We start from the raw sequence: 18,563 nt of genomic DNA, 5'->3' as shown, positions 1-18,563 counted from the left end.
ATTTGGACGAATTTGTGTAACAAATTGAATTAAAACACTTATAAACACAAACTAATACACATTCTAACTAAATTGGACATTAAAGTAAAGGGGGATTTAGGATTTGACGAAAATTGAAATAACGAAAGAAGTTAATAAACTAGATAGAATGTAAAACGAATTTGATGGAATGGAATGGATGGGAAGCTAGCTAAGGGGTTCATCTCCACACATGTTACACTTGCATAATAAAATGATTTCCAATTGCCTTTCAATAAACAATGAATTCTCAATGCTCCAAGTTAATTAGATCCGTTTAAATTAACCTTCAGATTTCCCTAGATTCATTGGATTGAATGGAATACGCATTACAACCAAATTATTCCTAATCAAAGTCTCTAACTATGGAATACGCATGATAGAGACATTCAACAAAGATCATTAAGTTCAACGGAAATCATAAACATCGACTAGGCATTCATAACTATGGAATACGCATGAAACTTATGCCAAGAATTCGTTTAACGCGATTGTTTATAAGCAACCTCCACTACTTGTGAATATAAGTTCGTAACTATTAGGTGAAACTTACTTATATTCTAGCGTCATATTCATGCATGAAAATTAAGCGTGCACTCTCAATAAACATACATAAATAAGTTATCAATCAAACAGTTAAACAAATTGAATCCACAACTTATGAAACATAATTAGAAGTAATCAAATCAAAATGCAAGCATAAACATATATTTCGAATCCCCCCCTAGCCAAGGGGGGTTTAGTTCCTCATACGTACAAAACAAAGAGAATTGAAATTAAACATTGAATTCAAAGGAAAAGAAACACCTAAACATTCCAACAACTCAAACTTGAATTGTATGAACGTTTAGGCCCGCTTCTCTTCCTCTTTGTTGTAGCACAAGGTCTAAGGTGAGTTTTAGGATTATGGATGATGTAGAATGGAGTGGGGTGGTAGGACAGTGAGTGGTGAATGGCTAAATTTCTGGTGGTGTTTGGATTAGTAGGGAACTCACGGCACAAGTTGGTGTGTATGGATGATTTTCTGAAATGGAAGAGTGTATGAATTGTGGCTGCAATGGATGCTTATTTATAGGTGAAAAAGAGGGAACATGACAGCTAGGTTATGATGATGAATGCATGTGCAAAGTTGGTTGAATGATTATGAGTGCATGTGGCTGAAATAGCATGTGGAATGGCTGAATGTGGTGCAATGATAATGTCTTGTGGCTGAATGGATTAAAGAATGGGAGTGCATGTGGGTGGAAATGCATGTGGGTTAAAGAGTGAATGCATGTGCAATGACAGCTAGGTTGAATTAATTAAAGGGATTGCATGTGCAAGGTTTTGGTGTGAATGATTGAATGTGCATGTGGCTGATTTATGAAGAGTGAATGCATGTGGCTGCAAGGTGTGAATGATTATGGGTGCATGTGGCTGCAATGGATTAGGAATCCTTCAATTTTGTCCATTCCTTTTGCTCCAAACATAAGCTATCCATTCCAAGTCCAATTTTGCTCCAAAATGCTCCAAAATGCATCTTTTTGCTTCCTTAGCCATATGAAGCTAAACACACACGAAAATGGCTTAAACTACTAAAACAACTATGAATTAACAATATAAATGCATGAAAACAAGCTAAGTAAGTCGCCTAAATATGCTCCTATCAAATTCCCCCACACTTAGCTTTTGCTAGTCCTCGAGCAAAACAAAACGAAAGAAACCAAAAACAAAACAAAACGAACAAAACACAACCTACACCTTCCAACAATCGTCTCAGGGATTTGCAATGCACATGACAAGTTAAAAATCATTATTCCCACAGATTTTAGCCATCTTTACACTTAAGTACATTCTTAATCATAGTCACCACATACTAGTTCACAATTAAGCATTTAAAACACATTTTGAATGTAGTAACATGCCTTAGAGAATTTCCTCAATTCCTTACTAGAATGCACTCACACAGATTTTCTGACTACACACCCTACACTAGTTATATGTGAGAGATTGATGTAAACATGAAAGACTAGTATCTCACATATGTTATAACAAGGAAAGCATTTTCTGGATTTACGATAATGACATGAATATGATCTCATGAATGGAATGCTACTATTTAGAATGAGAACCAGTGAGTCCATAAGCTCATATCAATTCCAAACTCCACATTATTGAACACATAACGATCAAGATAGAAGCATAAGGGTTGAAACGGGGCTAAAGGTGTTTGGCTAACAAAGAAGGGATATGGAAAACAAAGGTTCTTAAAGAAATAGCGAGCAAAGCATTTGAATTAACTTAGAATTCACTTTTGAATGAAAACTCAACTTTTGAACAACAAGGGGGAACAAGCTCTTTTTTCCTTTTTCTTTCTTTCTTTCTTTTCTTTTCTGTTTTTCTTTTTTTTTCATATGTTTTTCATAATTTTTTCTTTTCTTTTGCCTCTCAAAACATACATAAACACTTAAGAACAAAACATTCTCTCCCCCACACTCATTTTCTTTCATAATGTACTCAAAAGGAATTCATTTTAGTCATGCTCACTATCATTTAAGAACAAGGGTGTGGACTGTCCTACACTAGGCTAGGTGAGGATAATGTGGGTAAACAAAGAATAAAGGCTAAACAAGGCTCAACGGGGGTAAAACTTACAACATATACGAAATATGTGAAGTAAGGCTATTTGGCTATGGTGGCAACTACACAACTTCATCTTGATATATGTTATGCAATTCAATATCATGCTTTGAATGAAACGGATATAAGTTCTAGCATTTAGTTCTATCATGATACAATTGCATTCTAAGTAGCAACCAAGCAAGGAATAATGAGATCATGCAACAACTTTAGAAAACAAAGAATCACAGATTATAACTCTCCAACGAAGGTAATGGTTCGAGCCTCATAGGGTCGTAGCGTTTGTTTGAGTTCCTTCCTTCAAGCATGTTACAAAAACGAATTTTTCTTTTATGATTGCATGTGAAGTCATACATTATAACCATAACCAAGCATATACCAAGAGTAAATCAAACTTTTCTCTATGTTTATAACTTTTTTTAACAGTCATGCAATTACAAACCAAATCCTTATCATTGTGTTGGAAGGTACCCTAAGACACAAACACACAAAAATGACTCAAAACACTCTTTTTAGGCTTTTCAAAACATGTTTTTCAAATTTTTATGTGATTTTCGGAGTTATAAAAACAAAACATACTAAAACACTCTAAAACAACTTAAAAACACCTTAAAACAGCAAGGAACAACATTTGAAGTTATGGGTGATAAAATCCCACGAATTTGCATCAAATATACTTAGTTACCCCCCCCACACTTAAATCAAACATTGTCCTCAATGTTTTAAGCATAGATTCACACAAAGCATAAGTAAATACACAAAAAACACTTAAACATACTAAACATGGCAGAATGTAACTAACAAAGAGAAGAGTTTAGAGACGCAAATCTGGAATTGGAGTGCTTTCTCGGTCTTCCTTTGTTGAATGCATGGGTTGATCTTGGTGATTCCACAGTTATAGGAGCATATTCATGCGACTTAATTAGCTTGTTCTCATGCATTTATGTTGTGTTTATTTAGTTATTTGAGTGTTTAAGGCCACTTTTGTGTATTTTCAGATTATAAGGCCAAAGTGTGCAAGAAGATGCAAATTGGAGTCTTTTGGAGCGAAAGAGGAATGAATGAGTTGAAGACTTGAATAAACGACGAATTCCTACTCCAACGATGAATTCTTACCAAAATGAGGAATCCTACTCAAACAAGGATTCCTACTTGAAGTAGGAAAGTTAACCCTAGGTTTCCCGTTTTGGTAACCTTTCCTAAACTTAAACGTCCGTATTTTCTAGCCACTTTGAAGGCCTTGTAGGCACTTTAGGACACAAAACAAAGGCCCTAGGTCACTTTAAACCATTGCCGTGCCCTTGTATCTTCCCCCCTTCCCTTGCCGTGCAAGGGAGGGCAATTTTGTCCCCTTTTATGCACAAAACCCTAACCTTAAACCCTAGCCGACCTAATTCATTGCATGCATTCATATTTTTAAATCATTCAGCCACCATATTCCTATTATTCAAATCTAAGCCGCACCTAATTTTTCATCCTAGATAAAATTCAGCCATTCACTCCCAAAAACAAATCTTGCCGCAACAACATCTCCCATTATTTTTCTAAGCCGTGGCCCCCCATTTATTTTTGACCCTAATAAACCAAAAAGAAACCCTAGAGCCTTATTAAATCAGCCACCATAAGACATTATTCACTCCATAAGCCGTGTCTCCCATTCATCAAATATTTAATTCCTAAGCCGCAACTCCACTCACTAATCATTGATATCATTCAACCACAAAAACATATTCTCTCCCACTTAAGCCGCAGCCACCATACCCTTTTTCTCCATTCTCCATTTGATATGAGGCAGCCACCTAAAAACCTAATTAATTCCCATTAGTGCCGCAGCCACCATTCACCCTAATATTATATTCCATGTTTCCTCCCTAAACGGCAAGCCTTCACACACAAAAAAGAAGAAAAACATCACAGCCGCAGCCACCCTTCCATTCCAGCAGCCTCCCATTATTGACGTGCCTTCCTCCACCTTCCCAGCCACCTTCCATTCCTTCCTACACCACCCCATAGCCTTGCCGAACCCCCAAACCATCCTAAACCCATCTATAAACCAGCAACTCACCCCAAACCATCCAGAAATTCCATAAACACTCTCTGCCGCAGCAAGGAGAAGAGGAAAGAGGAGCTTCGACACACAGAAATTCAAGTGGATTCGTTGTGCGTTCTAGGTGTAATCAATCCTTTGTGCTTTATGTTTAAATTCAATTGTATTTCTCTTTCTGTGAACATGAGAGGCTAAACCCCCTAGTTAGCTAGGGGGTGATTCGAAACCATGATTATATATGTGAAATAAGTTGATTACTTCCAATTATCGTTGCATAAGTTTTGAATACAATTTGCTTAACCGTTTGATTTAGAACTTATTCTTGTATGTTGATTGAGAGTGCACGCTTAATTTGCATGCTTGAATTTGATGCGAGGATATAAGTTTGTTTCACCTAATCGTTATGAATTTATATTCACAAGTAGTGAAGGTTGCTAGTCAGGATCATGTTAAGTAGATTCCTGGCAAGCGTATCATGCTTTTCATAGTTACAAATGCCTTGTCGATGCTTATGATTTCCAAAGAACGTAATGATTCTAACTTATATCTTTATCATGCTGTTCATATAGAGAATTTGTTAGGAATAATTTGCTTGCGATGCATATTCATCCAATTCAATGATTCTAGGGAAATCTGAAGGTTAATTTAAGCGGACCTAATTAACTTGGAGTGTCGAGGTTCACAACTTATTGGATTGATAATTGGAAATTGATTTACGTTGCATATATTTCATGTGTGGAGAAGAACCCCTTAGCTATCCCATCATCCATTGATTCATCACAATTTTGTCTTAAAATCTGTTTTCTTTACAATCTGCCCATTTAGTTTAAATTCGTCCAACCACAATTCCCCCATATTTTGTTGAGTCGTAGTCATTCGTATTTGTTTTATTTTGTGTTTTTAAACAATTGGAGTCATAACACTTTCAAATTCGTCCCAATTAAGTTCTAGTTTCTGTTTGAGTCAATTCAAATTAGATTAGCACCCCTAGTTAATCCCCGGTTAGAACGATCCCTACTTACTTCATTACTACAATTGTCATAAATAGGGTTTAATTTGTGTGTCAACATAATTTTCACATCAAATTTTGGCGCCGTTGCCGGGGATTAGCAAAGTTGCTAATCCCTTGTCTTGAGTCTTGTTTAAGTTGTTTAGTTTCTATTTTGTTTTAATTTTTGCACCGTGTGTGTGTGTTTTGTTTTTGTGCCGTGTGTGGCACCTTATTTCCTTACTTGTGCCGAGTCTATTAGATTGATTGCTAACCTTGTTTGCTCTTGTGTGCAGGTACTAGTTTATGACCCGTGGCTCACAACCTGTTCGTGAGCATATCTCCGACTTTGACGGTGATTTCGAGAGGACTTTGAGAAGGAAAAAGAAATCGCAAGCGTCTAATCCTCCTAGTCCCGAACCTGAATTAGAAGAGCAAGAAGTTGAGGTTGAAGAGGAAGCCACGGCAAGGGTTGAAGAGGAAGTACCAACCATGGCAGTGGACAATTGAACCATCAAGGAGCTTTCTGCCTCGGGTTTGGCCAATGCAGCACCTCTTTGCATCCAATACCCTAGGGCAGCCCCTGAGAAGACTGATGAATTTGAGTTGAAGTCCAGCTTGCTCCACCATATTCCGAAATACCATGGGTTGGCCATGGAGGATCCGAACAAGCATCTAAAGGAATTCGAGGTGGTGTGCTCAAGTATGACACCGGTGAACGTGGACAACAACATATTGAAGATGAAGGCTTTCCTTTTTCTTTGGTGGAGAAGGCCAAGGATTGGTTGTATGAGTTGGCTCCCGGAACTGTCACATCATGGGAAAGTATGAAGCGAGCCTTCTTAGAGAAGTTCTTTCCGACATCACGAGTCATTCTTCTTCGCAAGAAGATTAGTGGAATTCAGCAAAGCCAAGGTGAATCTTTTCCTACGTATTACGAATGTTTTAAATCTCTTGTTGCTTCATGTCCACAACACCAGATGAAGGAGGAGCTACTTCTTCAATATTTTTACGAAGGCCTTTTACCACTTGAACGGCAAATGTTGGATGCATCCGCGGGAGGGGCTCTAGTGGACAAGACACCTAGGGATGCCAAAACTCTCATTGCCAATCGAGCACTCAATGCACAACAATATGAAGGTGTTGGGCAGAGAGACACCCCACGGCCACAACATGTAAATGAGGTAAGTTCTATTTCTGAGTTACAATCCCAAATGGCTAACCTTACGTCTATGTTATCGCAGTTTGTTGAAGGCCCTAAGACGCAAGGAACTACAATATGTGGTGTATGTTCCATTCAAGGACACCAATCTGATCAATGCCCTCAATTAATTGAGAACGGAGGGTGGGAATCTGCCAATGCCGTGGGCTTTGGGAATCAGAACCAACCAAGGGGTGATCCTTTCTCCAACACATACAATCAGGGATGGCGTGACCACCCCAATTTCAGATGGAGAGATGCACCACAATATGGCCAACAAAGTGGATTCCGACAACCCCCGGGTTTCTTTCCAAGACCAATGGCACCACAACCACCTCCTCAAGCACAATCATCCCAAACCAACTCAGGTACGTCTATGAATGACAATAAAACATATCAGTTACTAACCACAATGGCGCAGGGAATGCAGAACCAAGCAAAGGAGGTTAATGAGCTAAAGAAGCAAATGGGCCAAATGGCCGAATTTTTGGGACAAATTCGTGAAAATGGTAAGTTACCAAGCACTACGGTAGTCAATCCCAAGGGAGGGTTCGAAACGGCCAATGCAATCACCTTGAGAAGTGGAAAAGAAGTTGGCATTCCATCCAAACCATCACCATCAAGCCCCGAAGAGGATGAAAAACGGAGAATTGAAGAGGAAGAAGCAAGCCAACCCACGGCAAAGGTGGAAACACCTTTGCCGCAAGCTTCAAATGACTCAAAATTGTCTAATTCGGCCAAAAAGGGTAAGAATGGGTCAAATTCGGTTCCTACTAATGTTTTTCCTTTCAATGTGCCTTTTCCTAGTAGGTTCATGCAAACAAAGAAGGAGGAGCAGGAGAAGGACATTCTGGAGACGTTTAGGAAGGTCCAAGTAAACATTCCTTTACTTGATGCCATAAAGCAAGTCCCAAGGTATGCAAAGTTTTTAAAAGAGTTATGCACAACTAGGAAAAGAATTCCAAACAAAGAAGTTGTGAAAGTGAGTGAAAATGTATCGGCGGTTTTGCAACGAAAGTTGCCTCCAAAATGTAAGGATCCAGGGAGCTTTACCATCCCATGCACAATTGGAAACACTAGATTTAAACAATGCATGTTAGATTTAGGTGCTTCTATTAATGTCATGCCATATTCCATTTATGTATCTATGAACCTGGGTGAGTTAAAACAAGATGGCGTTATAATTCAATTGGCTGATCGTTCTAATGTTTATCCCAAGGGAGTCCTTGAGGATGTTTTAGTGCAGGTCAATCATCTCATCTTTCCTGCAGATTTTTATGTCCTAGAAATGGAGGATTCGAGCGATGCTCCATCATTGCCACTCTTGCTAGGCCGTCCGTTCATGAAAACGGCCCAAACCAAGATTGATGTGGCCAAAGGAGCACTAACAATGGAGTTTGGTGGTGACGTAATTAAATTCAATGTTTATGACTCTGTTAAGAATCCTAACGATAGTCATTCTTGTTTTGTCGTAGATGTGTATAAGGATAAAGGACCGAAAGGATCCACACTTACCACGAAGGATGTGTCAAGCACCACCATGGGAAAAGAACTTGGAGTGATTGCCCTTCAACCACCCAATATGGCCGAAACTTCAAATGGGGACATTGTTGATAGGGCTGCCGATTTTGAGCCTTCAATACAATACGTTTGTATGTCACCAAGCCCAATTCCAATTCCCATTTCAACTAATAGGTTGTTACCTTCTTTGGTTCAGGTACCCAATCAATTTCAAGGTGGTGGGAGCATTTATATGGATTTTAGGAACCCAACCACCAAAATCAGGGAGGATCACTATCCCCTCCCATTCATCGAGCCATACTATGAGAAATTCATGGAGCATGTTGTGGAGGAGATCCCATGGCATGCCGTGGGTCCTAAGTGAGAAAAGAAGGACTCGTCCGGCTGGAAGACGTTAAAGCAAGCGCTACTTGGGAGGCAACCCATGCAATCAACAAAGGAAGAACTTGGGAATCGCTCCACACTCAGATTTGCGTCCCTAAACCCTTTCCTTCGTTGCTTACTTTATGTTATGTGTAATGTGTTCAATTGTGTCTAAAACATTGAGGACAATGTTTCGTTTAAGTGTGGGGGGGTAACATTCTGTTTTGAGATATTTTGTGCATGAAATTCGTAGGGTATTACCACCTAACATGTCTAAACTTGTTTCCCACTGTTTTTAAGTGTTTTTAAGCTATTTTAGAGTGTTTTAGTGTGTGTTAACTTAACAATCCGAAAATAACATAAAAATTTGAAAAATTGTTTTGAAAAACCCAAAAAGAGTTGTGTTTGTGTGTTTGTTTGTGTCGTAGGTCACCTTCCAACACAATGATGAGGATTTGGTTTTTAATTGCATGATGGTTAAAGAAAGTTACAAACATGGATGGACGTTTGATATACTCTTTGGTTTATGCTTGTTTGTAGTTATAGTTTACGAATTCACATGTAATCACAAAGAAAAAAAAATTAGTTTTTGTAACATGCTTGAAGGAAGGAACTTAAACAAACGCTACATCCTGGTGAGACTTGAGCCTAAACATTTATTTGGAGAGTAATAATCTATGCATCATTGTTTTCTAAAGTCGTTGCATGATCTCATTATTCATTGCTTGGTTACTACTTAGAAGGCGTTTCATCACTTAGTTCCAAATGCTAGAACTCATGCCCATTTCATTCAAAGCATGTTATTGATTTGCATAACACATATTCAAGATGAAGTTGTGTAGTGGCCACTATCAAAGCCAAACAACCATGTGCCTTCACTCATTTTGTGTTTAAGTTTAACCCCATTGAGCCGTGTTAGCCATGTTCTTTGTTAACCCATATCATCCTCACCTAGCCTAGATTAGGATCATCCGTACCCTTGTTCTTGAAGCATAGTAAGCATGAATGAATTCCTTTTGATTAATGTGTTGCAGAAAATAAGTGTGGGGGAAGGATTATTGATACGAGTTTATGTGCCATAGGCATGGTTAGAAAAAAAAAAAAAAAAAAAAAAAAAAAAAAAAAAGAAAAGAAGAAAGAAAAGAAAAGAAAAAAGTGAAAAAAGAGTTGAAAATAGTTGAAAAGTATTGGTTGTTGAAGTAAGGGCCCAAAACAATGAATTAGGCCCTAAGAGTTGTTTGAATCTCCCCTATTTGTCTAACAGTTGATTTCTGCATTCTAAGGGAATTCTAGGTCTTAATTTCATTACTTTGCTTGCTATTGCTTAAAGAACTTTTGTTTATCCCTACCTTTCGTTGTTAGCCAATACCCCAAGCCCCGTTACAACCCTTGACTTCTATCTTGAGTGTTGTGCATTTCAATTGTGGAGTTTGAATTTGGTATGAGCATATGGTGTCACTGGTTCTCGCATCTAAGTAGTAGCGTTCCATTCATGAGATCATATCTAAACACGTTTAATTACTCCAGAAATTGCTTTCTTTGTTATAACGTATGTGAGTACTAGTCTTTCATGTTTACATCAATCTTCTCACATATAACTAGTGTAGGGTGTGTAGTCAGAAAATCTGAGTGAAAATTGAGTGCATAACTAGTGAGGAATTGAGGGAATTCTCTAAGGCATGTTACTACATTCCAAATGTGTTTTAATTGATTAAATGCGAACTAGTGAATGGTGACTATGATTAAGTATGTGCTTGAGGGGAAGGAAGACTAAAAGCTATGTGAGTAATGATCTTTGACATGTCATGTTTCATTGGAAATCCCTGAGGCAATCGTTGGAAGGTTTAGGTTATGTTTTGTTTGTTTTGTTTCGTCTTGTTTACATTAGTTGTTTTGTTTTGCTCGAGGACTAGCAAAAGTTAAAATTTGATAGGAGCATATTCATGCGACTTAATTAGCTTGTTCTCGTGCATTTATGTTGTGTTTATTTAGTTATTTGAGTGTTTAAGGCCACTTTTGTGTATTTTCAGATTATAAGGCCAAAGTGTGCAAGAAGATGCAAATTGGAGTCTTTTGGAGCGAAAGAGGAATGAATGAGTTGAAGACTTGAATAAACGACGAATTCCTACTCCAACGATGAATTCTTACCAAAATGAGGAATCCTACTCAAACAAGGATTCCTACTTGAAGTAGGAAAGTTAACCCTAGGTTTCCCGTTTTGGTAACCTTTCCTAAACTTAAACGTCCGTATTTTCTAGCCACTTTGAAGGCCTTGTAGGCACTTTAGGACACAAAACAAAGGCCCTAGGTCACTTTAAACCATTGCCGTGCCCTTGTATCTTCCCCCCTTCCCTTGCCGTGCAAGGGAGGGCAATTTTGTCCCCTTTTATGCACAAAACCCTAACCTTAAACCCTAGCCGACCTAATTCATTGCATGCATTCATATTTTTAAATCATTCAGCCACCATATTCCTATTATTCAAATCTAAGCCGCACCTAATTTTTCATCCTAGATAAAATTCAGCCATTCACTCCCAAAAACAAATCTTGCCGCAACAACATCTCCCATTATTTTTCTAAGCCGTGGCCCCCCATTTATTTTTGACCCTAATAAACCAAAAAGAAACCCTAGAGCCTTATTAAATCAGCCACCATAAGACATTATTCACTCCATAAGCCGTGTCTCCCATTCATCAAATATTTAATTCCTAAGCCGCAACTCCACTCACTAATCATTGATATCATTCAACCACAAAAACATATTCTCTCCCACTTAAGCCGCAGCCACCATACCCTTTTTCTCCATTCTCCATTTGATATGAGGCAGCCACCTAAAAACCTAATTAATTCCCATTAGTGCCGCAGCCACCATTCACCCTAATATTATATTCCATGTTTCCTCCCTAAACGGCAAGCCTTCACACACAAAAAAGAAGAAAAACATCACAGCCGCAGCCACCCTTCCATTCCAGCAGCCTCCCATTATTGACGTGCCTTCCTCCACCTTCCCAGCCACCTTCCATTCCTTCCTACACCACCCCATAGCCTTGCCGAACCCCCAAACCATCCTAAACCCATCTATAAACCAGCAACTCACCCCAAACCATCCAGAAATTCCATAAACACTCTCTGCCGCAGCAAGGAGAAGAGGAAAGAGGAGCTTCGACGCACAGAAATTCAAGTGGATTCGTTGTGCGTTCTAGGTGTAATCAATCCTTTGTGCTTTATGTTTAAATTCAATTGTATTTCTCTTTCTGTGAACATGAGAGGCTAAACCCCCTAGTTAGCTAGGGGGTGATTCGAAACCATGATTATATATGTGAAATAAGTTGATTACTTCCAATTATCGTTGCATAAGTTTTGAATACAATTTGCTTAACCGTTTGATTTAGAACTTATTCTTGTATGTTGATTGAGAGTGCACGCTTAATTTGCATGCTTGAATTTGATGCTAGGATATAAGTTTGTTTCACCTAATCGTTATGAATTTATATTCACAAGTAGTGAAGGTTGCTAGTCACGATCATGTTAAGTAGATTCCTGGCAAGCGTATCATGCTTTTCATAGTTACAAATGCCTTGTCGATGCTTATGATTTCCAAAGAACGTAATGATTCTAACTTATATCTTTATCATGCTGTTCATATAGAGAATTTGTTAGGAATAATTTGCTTGCGATGCATATTCATCCAATTCAATGATTCTAGGGAAATCTGAAGGTTAATTTAAGCGGACCTAATTAACTTGGAGTGTCGAGGTTCACAACTTATTGGATTGATAATTGGAAATTGATTTACGTTGCATATATTTCATGTGTGGAGAAGAACCCCTTAGCTATCCCATCATCCATTGATTCATCACAATTTTGTCTTAAAATCTGTTTTCTTTACAATCTGCCCATTTAGTTTAAATTCGTCCAACCACAATTCCCCCATATTTTGTTGAGTCGTCGTCATTCGTATTTGTTTTATTTTGTGTTTTTAAACAATTGGAGTCATAACACTTTCAAATTCGTCCCAATTAAGTTCTAGTTTCTGTTTGAGTCAATTCAAATTAGATTAGCACCCCTAGTTAATCCCCGGTTAGAACGATCCCTACTTACTTCATTACTACAATTGTCACAAATAGGGTTTAATTTGTGTGTCAACATAATTTTCACATCACACAGGCTTAATCTTGAACTGGTTTTCTCCCATCGTTGATTTTCCACAGGCTACTGTTGAACTGGGCTGGAGGATTCTCTTGGTCTCCTCCACTCGTTGATTTTCCTTTGTGCTACTCTTGAACTGGGCAGCAGGAATTCTTTTGGTCTCCCCCGAAGGTCTGAGCTTCCTCCTTTTATCTGTTTCTTTGTTCAATCTTTCCAATTCGTATTGAAGAGGGTTAGAGGATAGCTCAGCATATGCAGTTGTTGCTTGTCTCCACATGCTTCAATGTATCATTTTCACTTGCCTTACTTGCTCCGTTGAAGATGACTACTCGAGAGCAACGTTAGGTAAGCAACCAGGAATAGATTCCAGGCAGTTGGCTCCAGATCGAAAGACTGACTCCAAGTGCCGGCTGATTGCTTCTTTCACTTTGCCATGCGAGTAAGAACAAGGACAAAGAAAAAGACAGGGAAAGAACATGATATGAGATACTTTTGCTTTTGACCTTGATGATATGAGATACCTTTGCTTTTGAAGAAGCGGTGAATGAATCAGCACATGCTTCAATCTAGCGTTTCCTCCTGGGTCATCTGTACTCCAGGCATCTGGTATCATCTTTGGGGAAGAAGAAAAAATTGAGTAATTCGAAAGGCTTTGCTGGGAGTGCGCCCTCAGAGGTGAGGAAGAGTTGGGCATTTTCTTCAGGTCTGCCTTGCCATAAAAGATGAAGGTCGACATATATAGAGATAATAATAAGTGGTGGTACTGTTCTTTTACCTTTCTCGACAAACGTTTTTATCCCGCAAATCCGGCTTTTTGAAATAGTGGCGCCTCTTCGATTTCTGAGCAGTCGCCCCTTCGATTTCTGAGCAGACGCCTCTTCGATTTCTTAACGATGCCCCTTCGCTTTCTGAACGACACGTAGTAGTGCGGATGCGGCTCCTTTTGACAAAGCTGCACGCGTTTTCTGAAAAGCAGAGAAAGCGTCGCCGAACTTTGCGCTTGTCGGCTAAAGACGTGTAGTTGCGATGATGGCCTCCACGTGTTTTCAGCTTTGTCAGAGATCTTTTGACAAAGTTGAACGCGTTTTCTGAAAAGCTGAGAGAGCGTCGCCGAACTTTACGCAGGAAATTATGGCTTTTTGAATCGGTGGACGCGTCGCCTTGGCTTTTTATAGAGCTATCGATCACCCCAACAAACACACTCTGCAGATTGCCCATTCTTGAAAATCGTCTCCGGCCCTTTGAAATTTAACTCCATCCACCCCTTCTCTTTGAACACTTTTGAAAAATGGCAAACCCATCGAACCTTAGCTTAGAATTGAGTCTCAGCAGTGATACGGGCGCACCGCGTCAAGGTAACGTATGGCGCCCTTCTTTCTTATCTTCTAACGGTCCTCTTACAGGTGAAGACTCCGTGATGCAAGACGCCACAACAGCTACAATAGTAGCTAGGAACCTCCTCACTCCAAAAGATAGTAGGCTGCTGTCAGGACGGTCCGATAAGTTGGCCGTTCAAGAGTCCCTCGCTCTTAGTGTTCAGTGTGCGAGCTCTGTGTCCAACATGGGCCAACGCCTGCTTGCTCGGTCCCGTCAGGTGGAATCATTGATGGCAGAGGTGGAAAGTCTTAAGCAAGAGATCAAGCAGCTTAAGTACGAGAATAGAAGTTTGCATGTGCTTGCAAATAACTATTCGTCGGGCATAAAGAGGAAGCTTGATGAGCTGCAAGAATCCGAAGGTCGAATTCAAAGTGACCGTTAAAGGCTTGCGGCTTATCTCCAGAGGCACCTTTTTCCTGGGTCATCCAGCGTTTGGCCAAGTATTGAGGCCTGGAATGCTCTAGCTCCGATGCCTTCCGCTCCGATGCCTTCCACTTCGATGCCACCTGCTCCGAGAGTTTTGCCAAGTAGTGGGGCTTCAAGCAAACAACCTTTGTGAAAGTTACATTCTTTTATTTTTCTTTTTTCTTTTTTTTTTCTTTTTTTTTTTTAAATCAAATCAAACGGCATGGAATTGGTCCTTGAATGGAAGGTGATACTTGAAGTGAACCGGCATTGGTTTGAATTCTAGTGTAGGTGCCTGATTCATAAAAAACAGCAAGTTAGTATAAAATGTAATGGAATTTGGAAAAGATGACTTACTTGTTTTGTCCGACAAGAACTCAATGACAAACACCATTCCTTTGAAAGTTTCAGGGATATTGGACTTGGCCAGATTGCATGTGATGGTTATGACTTGTCCAATGTCATCAAATTCAACTTCTTTGGGTTATGTGGTTTCAAGAACGTCCTCTTTGATGAATTCATGACATTCCCTACTTTTCACCTTTGGAAGGGCTTCCAAGATGTCTTTTTCACCTTCTTCTTCCTTGGAAGTCATGAATCTGCAAAGAATAGGGATACTTGTTGGAACGGGGTTAAAAATAATGAAATTTGGAACAACCATACCTGAATTAGATGGCATAGGAGCAATAGGTGCCTCCAGTAAAGGTGTTTCAAATCCTCCCTTCGGATTTGCAATGGTTGAACTAGGGAGTTCGCCTTGGTCTCGAAACTGTCCTACGAACTCCGCGATCTGCCCAATTTGCTTTTTCCAAGTGGTCCAACCTTTTTGTCTTGATTTTCTCTCTCTTTGTTTTGAGTTTGGATTCCCTGCATCAAAGTAGTAAGTAATTGAAAAATAGTATCATTATCATTTGAATTACCTACATTACTTTGGGAAGGTTGTGGTGGCTGCATAGGCGTTGAATAGAACTCCTCATATGGCTGCCAATATCCTTCTTGTTGAGCCTCATTGTCTTGATTTTGTGAGCCCTGCACCAAACAAATTAATTCATTAAGCTTTTGATTATAATCTATTGACAAACTTGAGTTTGGTTGGGCATATTGAATATGAGGTGGCTGCCAATATCCTTCTTGTTGAACATTTTGAGGTTCCCACCACATAGAAGTTGAATGATCACTTCAATCCGAATTGTAAGTATTGGAAAACACGTTATTCCTTGATTGAAGATCAAATGTACCAACGCTTTGCATTTGTGACCTTTCCATGAGCTGTGACAAAAGAGAAGCATTATCAAGTGCCATGTTGTGCTTCTCTAGTACTTGAAATCAACAAACAAAACACAAATCAAAAACTAAAACTAAAATACATAACAGAAATGAACAATCCAAGAGATTAGCAAATTTGCTAATCCCCGGCAACGGCGCCAAAATTTGATGCGAGATTTATACACACACAAATTAAACCCTCTTTTTGACAATTGTAGTATAAGTATAAGTAGGGATCGTTCTTAACCGGGGATTAGGAGGGATTGCAAATCACTTGGAAACTGACTCAAAAACGTAAAATAGAGTTTAAAACACTAAACTAGACTCAAAGAATGCGAAACTAATTGCTTGAAACACTAAAACAAACCAAAAGACTCAAACATCACCCAAAACACTCAAAACTGCCTTAAAAACACTTTCTGGGCAGTTTTGAGCACTTTGGTGAATTTGGACGAATTTGTGTAACAAATTGAATTAAAACACTTATAAACACAAACTAATACACATTCTAACTAAATTGGACATTAAAGTAAAGGGGGATTTAGGATTTGACGAAAATTGAAATAACGAAACAAGTTAATAAACTAGACAGAATGTAAAACGAATTTGATGGAATGGAATGGATGGGAAGCTAGCTAAGGAGTTCATCTCCACACATGTTACACTTGCATAATAAAATGATTTCGAATTGCCTTTCAATAAACAATGAATTCTCAATGCTCCAAGTTAATTAGATTCGCTTAAATTAACCTTCAGATTTCCCTAGATTCATTGGATTGAATGGAATACGCATTACAACCAAATTATTCCTAATCAAAGTCCCTAACTATGGAATACGCATGATAGAGACATTCAACAAAGATCATTAAGTTCAACGGAAATCATAAACATCGACTAGGCATTCATAACTATGGAATACGCATGAAACTTATGCCAAGAATTCGTTTAACGCGATTGTTTATAAGCAACCTCCACTACTTGTGAATATAAGTTCGTAACTATTAGGTGAAACTTACTTATATTCTAGCGTCATATTCATGCATGAAAATTAAGCGTGCACTCTCAATAAACATACATAAATAAGTTATCAATCAAACAGTTAAACAAATTGAATCCACAACTTATGAAACATAATTAGAAGTAATCAAATCAAAATGCAAGCATAAACATATATTTCGAATCCCCCCCTAGCCAAGGGGGGTTTAGTTCCTCATACGTACAAAACAAAGAGAATTGAAATTAAACATTGAATTCAAAGGAAAAGAAACACCTAAACATTCCAACAACTCAAACTTGAATTGTATGAACGTTTAGGCCCGCTTCTCTTCCTCTTTGTTGTAGCACAAGGTCTAAGGTGAGTTTTGGGATTATGGATGATGTAGAATGGAGTGGGGTGGTAGGATAGTGAGTGGTGAATGGCTAAATTTCTGGTGGTGTTTGGATTAGTAGGGAACTCACGGCACAATTTGGTGTGTATGGATGATTTTCTGAAATGGAAGAGTGTATGAATTGTGGCTGCAATGGATGCTTATTTATAGGTGAAAAAGAGGGAACATGACAGCTAGGTTATGATGATGAATGCATGTGCAAAGTTGGTTGAATGATTATGAGTGCATGTGGCTGAAATAGCATGTGGAATGGCTGAATGTGGTGCAATGATAATGTCTTGTGGCTGAATGGATTAAAGAATGGGAGTGCATGTGGGTGGAAATGCATGTGGGTTAAAGAGTGAATGCATGTGCAATGATAGCTAGGTTGAATTAATTAAAGGGATTGCATGTGCAAGGTTTTGGTGTGAATGATTGAATGTGCATGTGGCTGATTTATGAATAGTGAATGCATGTGGCTGCAAGGTGTGAATGATTATGGGTGCATGTGGCTGCAATGGATTAGGAATCCTTCAATTTCGTCCATTCCTTTTGCTCCAAACATAAGCTATCCATTCCAAGTCTAATTTTGCTCCAAAATGCATCTTTTTGCTTCCTTAGCCATATGAACCTAAAAACACACGAAAATGGCTTAAACTACTAAAACAACTATGAATTAACAATATAAATGCATGAAAACAAGCTAAGTAAGTCGCCTAAATATGCTCCTATCAGATTATGGATCAAACGCTAGCATTGCTTTGCTCGTAGTGCAGTATTAAAATCATTAAGATTACAGAAACTCATACCACCCTCATTTTTTGTCCGACCCAAGGCCTTCCAATTTACCCAATATATACCACGATCATTGTCTGCCTTCACCCACCAAAACCTCGCCACTGCCGCATCAATTTCGTTGCACAAGCTCGTCGGAAATTGGAAGACACACATTGGTACATAGGAATAGCCTGGACCATCGCTTTAATGAGAACTTCCTTCCCTACTTAAGAGAGAAACCGCCGCTTCCAACCTGCAATCTTTGCCAATATCCGATCCTTGATAAACTATAAGGTCTCCCACTTCGATCTCCCTCAAATTGTTGGTAAACCCAAATACTTTCCTGGGTCATCCACCTTTGCTATTTCTAAGATGTTACAAAGCTCCGAAGCCAGTTGAGCTGGGGTATTAACCCCAAAATAAACCACCGATTTCTCAAGGCTAATCTGCTGCTCGGAAACTCTA

Source organism: Pyrus communis, chromosome 7, assembly GCF_963583255.1.
Source record: "Pyrus communis chromosome 7, drPyrComm1.1, whole genome shotgun sequence".
In the NCBI taxonomy this organism is placed as follows: Eukaryota; Viridiplantae; Streptophyta; class Magnoliopsida; order Rosales; family Rosaceae; genus Pyrus; species Pyrus communis.
Note: the sequence above shows the minus strand (reverse complement) of the source record.